General features: G+C 50.8%; 1 non-coding gene across 1 annotated transcript; it reads right to left on the reverse strand.

Moving 5' to 3' along the window:
- Nucleotides 1-5953: 5953 nt before the first annotated feature.
- Nucleotides 5954-6035, reverse strand: TRNAS-GCU. Its single transcript has one exon. It is a non-coding gene; the product is annotated as a tRNA-Ser (tRNA).
- Between the last annotated feature and the right edge of the window lie 561 nt (nt 6036-6596).

The following is a 6596-nucleotide window of genomic DNA, read 5'->3' on the forward strand; positions in this document are numbered from 1 at the left end:
CCCATGCATAGGGCTCCCAAAGCAGTTGTGGCCCAGGCCCTGCAGGAAGTGGCTCCTGAAGAGATCTCCTTCCTCATTAGCTGCATGTTGCCTATTATTTGGGAAATACAATCCCTATCTAGGTAGAGATGGGAAAAATGGAAGTGACTTTTCTCATCAGCTCACCCCTGGGAGATGCTGCAAATGTGTAGAAAATGAAATCTGTGTTGAATGTGCTATAGCTGCAGAAAGATACCTCTTTTTAATAGAGACCTGACATTTGGTGTCTTACAGGGATCCTAAGTCGCACCTGAATTTAGTCCCTAATTTAAATCTGTGCCTCCAGATTAAAGAAATAAGGGGGCATAGTTGGGGGAGTTGTACCTCACTGTCGCTACTGATCTGTTGTGCGGTTAGTGAAGAATTCTACATCAGAGAAGTGTCAAATTACTCCAAGTAAGGTCAAAGATTTGACAAGAACTCAGGCAAAAATTGCAGGTACTAGTGGTTGATTTTCACCCCCGAGATGGAAGCTATGGTGACCTGTGGCCCAGGTAAACTATTTTTAGAACCTGCTCCCTAGTTAAGTGGCATTGGTCACACTCCTGAAGGATGCCATGATTAAATCAGGCACAACTGTCTTTTACCATTTGGATCCAAAGTTAGATGAAGCACAGAGAGAAACAGTTGATTCCTTCAGAGCCATTCCATGCCTCTGACTCTCAATCTGGCTGCCTTGTTGGACAAGAAGCACTTCCATGCTGGGCAAACAATGGTAGCCAATGAGGGAATGTATCAGATGCGAAGTTCAGACTGCAGGATACTTGAATGCTGAGTCCAGAGTCTGTGGAGTAGTCTAGGCCTGCACAACTCATAAAGCAGCGAGGGCCATATTACTCCAAAGAAAACAGCTGAGGGATTAAACCCCCCCGGCCTCACTGAACACCACCCCCCAGCGCTGCAGAGCCCCTCCCCGAAACAATCCCCCCCAAGCGCCACCCGCCCCGTGGAAACAAACCCTCCTTCCCTAGCACCGTCCTGCCAAAACGGTGGTATTGAACCTTGTTAATAAGTTATAGCGGGCCCCTAAGGTAGTATAATTAAGGTAAAAGAAAACTGTCTTTTTGCTAGAAGTAGAATAAGATCTTCCCCCCACTTGGTCATCAGTTGCCTGTGGAGTGAATGAGGTGGGACTGAGGAAGGCGTGGAAGGCAGCACCTCCAGACAGCTGCAACCCTTGGAGAGGGGCTGGGAGCCAGACCAGATCAGCAGACCAGGTCAGCCACCGACTCATAGTTCATCTCAGTCCCCTGCTGCTGGCTCACCAGCTCCTCCCACTCGCCTCCTCAGCCCCCCACCCTCACCTGCTATTGTGTCCTACAGGAGGCCTGTGATACACAGGGGGTCAGATTAGATGCTCTAATGGTCTCTTCTGGCCATAAAGTCGACTAATTTCTGAAAAACTGAGTGTAGCATTGGGAGCAGCGTCTGATGTTTTCCTGTCTAGCCGGCTTGCTTCCTAGAACGAATGCTCCTTGAGTGGGGTGATCCACAGGGAGTAGCTCAAACCTGCAAAGTGCCTGGCCAGGGGCAGGACATTGGCACAGCAAGGGAGGGGTGTGGCAGTGACATCACAAAGGCCTTTTGCAGGACCTCAGACTGTTGGTCCAAGGTGGTGGGGAGGTGGTGACCTCACAGAGAGATGCTGACATCAGCCAGGCAGGACAGGGGTGAGGGGCCAGGGAAACCTCAGAGACCCCTGTGGCTTTGCTTCAGCAAGTCTCCTTCTCCAGGTCTCTCTTTGAGGACTGAGAGAGTATTCGGGTTCACAGACGTGAGCGCCAGGAGGAACCTCTTTTGAGTTTTCTCCTTCCCTTTTAGTGATTTTACTAGAAAACAGCTGTCCCTGTTTAGAAGGTAAGAGCCTCCTCGAGGTTTGAAACCTGTTCAGTCTGATCCAGCTGGTGACAGTTGAATTCTAGGCATGGAAAATACGAGCTTAAGGAGGCAGAAGTTTATGGCGCACCTGGGATTTTGTCCCTTATAATCACTGGGGACATTAGGATTTGTTGTTTTTGTTTCACCTTTTCCTCCCTCCCTCCCTCCCTCCTTTCTCTTCGTCTCTTGCTTCTTTTGTCCTTTCTCCTGTTCCCCTCCCAACATTAGGAGAGGTGTGTGTGTGTGTATTGCGTGGGAGTGCTCTGCAGCTCTCACTGTGGGAGGTCCATCCAAAAATGTGGGGCTGAAATAGTGCTCGGGCAGTGATCCCCACCAGTGACCTGGGCCATCCTTTGGGCTCTCTGGTGAGAACCCTCAGCTGCCCATCTTCAGTCTCTACCCTGATTGGCTGAGCAGGGGGTTATTGACAGGGAGGAGACTCAGGTCCTTGTTGTTCTCTTTTAAGACCAAGGAAATAAGTCAGAGCCAGTTCTGTGTTTGATAAATTTTACTGCTTCTCTGCATTAATGGTCTCTGAGCAGTTCATGATTCTCTCTAACATTGCAGTTCTCCTCAAATACTTGCTGAATAATTACTGTGCACTGTTGTTGGTCTGGAGCTCATCTGAGAGCACTTTACTCAGGTCATTCAATGTCTGAAATTCAAGATCCGATGGTTAGTTTGAAAATCAGGGCTCTTGGGTCCTATTCCCAACTCTGCCCCTGCCTGGGCGTGTGACCTAAGACAAGTCAATTCTCCTTTCTCAGCCTTAGCTTCTCTCTCTTTCAAGTAGGGATAATAATGATACGCTCCTACCTATCTCAACACCCTCACTCTTCCCCAACACACACACTGTCTGTCCCCACACACAAACAGTCTCCACACTGCAGTTGAAAAGCAGCTCGCAATCCAGTACGATGCCCATGGAACAATGGGATGGAGAAACCTGTATCGTGTGATGCTGTGCCATCCTCTGAGACATCGCAAACCCTTCTCAAATCACCCTGCACCTGTTGCACAGTGGGATAGCTACCCACAGTGCACTGCTGTCTGGCGATCCAAGAGATGCTAGCGTGGATGTGCTCTGGTGACACAAGGGGCATATTGTGGATATGCAACAGCGGTTTAATTAAAACACTTTAAAGCAGCAATGCCAGGGGCTTGGTGGCTCCTTTCTTTCCTCACCCTGGAGTAAACTCAGCTTTTTATTCCATTCTTGATGTTTCATGGAATAACAACAGACGACCGAAGAAAGACGTGGACAGGGTGGGTCTCAGGGGTGGGGCAGGTCTTGGAGGAGGGGGCAGAGAGGTGGGGGCAGTGGGTAGGGAGGTTTCAGGGGAGGGGCACAGAGGTGCAAGTGGTGCAGGGCAGGTCTCAAGGGAGAGGCAGAGAGGTGTGGGTGGTGGGCAGGGTGGGTTGCAGTGACGGGTCAGAGAGGTGGCGGTGGTGGCTGGTGGGCAGACCGTGTGGTAGGGGGTGGAGAGGCACGAGCAGGAGGCAGGAAGGCCTTGGGGGAGGAGGGGAGCGAGAGAAAGGTGGCTCAGCCGTCCTCAGCCAAAGAGGAAGAGCGGGGGTGGGAAGTGGCCAAACGGGAGCACAGGTGGGGCCTCAGAGAGAGAAGGGTGGGGGGGCAATGCCATGGTCTGGGCACCAATGGGCCCCCCACTTCTAGGGAGCTTCCAGCGCTCACACCCAGCCTCCCCAAATGCAAGAGCCATGGGCCACCTATTCTCTTCATCTTCACTAACCAAGCCCCTCCCCAAGCTATGCTGATGGGAGAAGCCCTCCTGTTGGCACAGCACTATCTGCACCGGGGTTAGGCTGATATAACTGCATTGCTTAGGGAGGTAAATTTTTTACACCCCTGAGTAATGTAGTTACACCGATCTAATTTTGTAGTGTAGACCTGTCCAAAGAACCTTGGGAGTAAAACTTCACCTGCTCCTCTGCTTTACTGAATCCAAACACCAGCAAAGCTTGTCAGGCCCAGATGGAGGTTGGCAGAGAGTCAGGTGTGTGCAGACATGATCCCTTCAGCAACTGTAGGCACCATGGCTTAGCTGGCTAAAACCACTGTTTTGTATACAGGAGATCCTGGGTTCAAGTTCCAGTGGTACCTTACTGAGTTGCTTTTGGGGCACCTGGTACTGGCTACTGTCAGAAGACAAGATTCAGAGCTAGATGGACCTTCGGTCTAGCCTAGTGTGGTTTTTCTTATGGTTTAAATTACACTCACAGGCACTGATGATAGAGTTACTGAAAGTTTGGGAGTTAGGAGCTGATAGGTCAGTGGTCCAGTCCCCTCACAGACGACCGTGTCCCTCTGGCACAGGGGCAGGTCTGAGCTCTCACACCAGATGCTCATTGTGGCTGCCAGAATCTGTGGGCAGCTCGTTTAGTTTATGCCGAGGGTTGAGTCCTGTTTTGTGCACCGAGTCTGAGAATGAAAATCCTAAACCGCCCTTTGAAATAACAAAAGCAGCAGGACGTGTTTCTGTCCCTGCCCCAGAGCAGACAGACCAATGGAGAAATGCCATGAGTCCAGGGTAATACTCCCCTGCGGTTTTACCATTTCCACTTGCTAAACCCGCTCCCAACCTTCTGGGCTCCTGGAGCAGGGGACTGAGCCTGAGCCGAGACACGGACACTGCAACTTTACAGCCCAAGCCGCATGACCCTGATTAACGTGACACGGGCCAGTCGTGGGTGTTTCATTGCACTGGAGATGTAGCCTAATGTTATGTCTACACTGCGATTAACACACCCAGGGCACCTGTCGCAAAGCCCGGTCAGCTGACTCAGGGTTATGGGGCTTGGGCTGCAAGACTATAAAATTACAGGGCAGACAGATGGGCTTGAGCCCAGTCTCTGAGACCCCACGAGGGGTGAGGGTTTCCGAACCCAGGCTTCAGTGTGAACACAAATATCTGCACCACAGTTTTTAGCCTCTTAGCTTTAGCTCCATGAGCCCACGTCAGATGGCCCAGGCCAGCCATGCTGCCATCTTTATCCCAGGAGAGATGGACTCTAAGCTCCAGCCCCAGCTCCACTGCAATGTCAGCCCAGGTGTGGCTTGCTGTGCTCAAAGCAGCACCCTGGAAGCCCCATATTCACCACTCTCCTATAATGATGATACGGTTTGTACAAAGTCTGCCTGGTGAGGTATCATTTCAAAAGTCTTGGTCTGTTGAACATTAATATTGTGTTGGATTGTGTGTGTAGCATTGGCTGGGAAGTTTTGCTCTGTGTGTGTGACTGAGATGAGGTTGGGAAATGCCCACCACCAGCCTTTCAGGTGTGACAACGGAGGAGCCAGACTCGCTGCTGGCCCATTAAAGGGATCCACACTCCCAAGGACTATCCCAGGAACCGTGTACAATGCAGACTTCTCCGAGATAGCACAGCGACAATGGACACTGCTTGGCTCACATCGTAGCAAAGGTACTTCCTAGCCAGTTGGAAGAAACTATGAAAGGGGGGTAGAGACATCATGAGTTAGCCTCTCTCCCCCACAACTCAACAGCTGGAAACACACCTGGATGACAAAACTGATTCAGAAATCAGAGGAGAATAATAATAGTACATTCAAACCAAAGTCCCCAAACAGACTAGTAGTGGTTTTTCAGCAGAAAATTTTCAGTTTGGGGAATTTGGTTTTCTGTCAGACTTTGCCAAGGGAAGCAGAGAGAAAATGGTTGAGTTGTCTCCTTCAGAACAGCTTGGCCTAGACACTAGCTCTGGTTCACTGTTGTGGCCTTGCTCAGGTTGGGGGTATTTTAATTATTTGGGGAGGTCCCAGGGTGTTCGGGGCAGATTATGAGGCTGTTCCCTTTTGAGATAAAAACTAAGAAATGCAGGACTAGAGAATTTTTTTTAGAAATCTGGGATTTAGATATTTTATTTGAAGTAAGGGGGGAGGGGCAGCTGAGATTCTGAGAAGGTTTTTGTTCGCAAGAAGCAACATTGTTTAATCTGTCATTGTACCAAGGGGGGAGATGGTTGTCTGTAAAGGAGAATGAAGACTAAATGCAGCCTATGAGGATGGGATTTGAACCCATGCATGCAGAGCACAATGGATTAGCAGTCCATCACCTTAACCACTCAGCCACCTCATCTGAGCTGCTAAAACAGGGACAGGAGGAGATCTCTAAGGCCGGCAGAGATAGGGACACTAAGGAGTTTCCCAATACTAAGCATAAGCAGGGGCTGAATGAGCTCCCGCCTCACATCTAGTGAGGAGCTGTGGGAAGACTTCAGGAACAGACCGTGTTTGCAAAGACACCCCTACTCTGCCTAGCTATGCAGCATGAGGGGGCCGCTTCCCCAAAATGACCAGTTGTGGATGGTGGTGGGTTGCAAATCACTTTAGGAGTGAGTGCAATGAAATGTTATTCTCCTCCCTGTACGAGTGAAGGGCAGCGGAACGTACCTAGGCCGTCCTGACGGAGGGGTGGGTGGGTGGGTGGGGGAGGAATCGCTTTCATTGGACTGCAGAGAAGTGAATGAGGACGTCACCCTAACCCAGTGGGCCCCAAACATTTCACACTGTGCCCTAGTATCCATGGCTGTGGCCCCTCGGAAGCCGCGGTCGAGAACCGGGGCTGGGAGTGGGGCCATTGCTTGCTGGGGAGAGGGGTGCGGACAGGGGTCAGGGGGTCGAGGCCGGGCTGGGAGCC

Source organism: Mauremys reevesii, linkage group 16 (assembly GCF_016161935.1).
Source record: "Mauremys reevesii isolate NIE-2019 linkage group 16, ASM1616193v1, whole genome shotgun sequence".
Taxonomy (NCBI): Eukaryota; Metazoa; Chordata; order Testudines; family Geoemydidae; genus Mauremys; species Mauremys reevesii.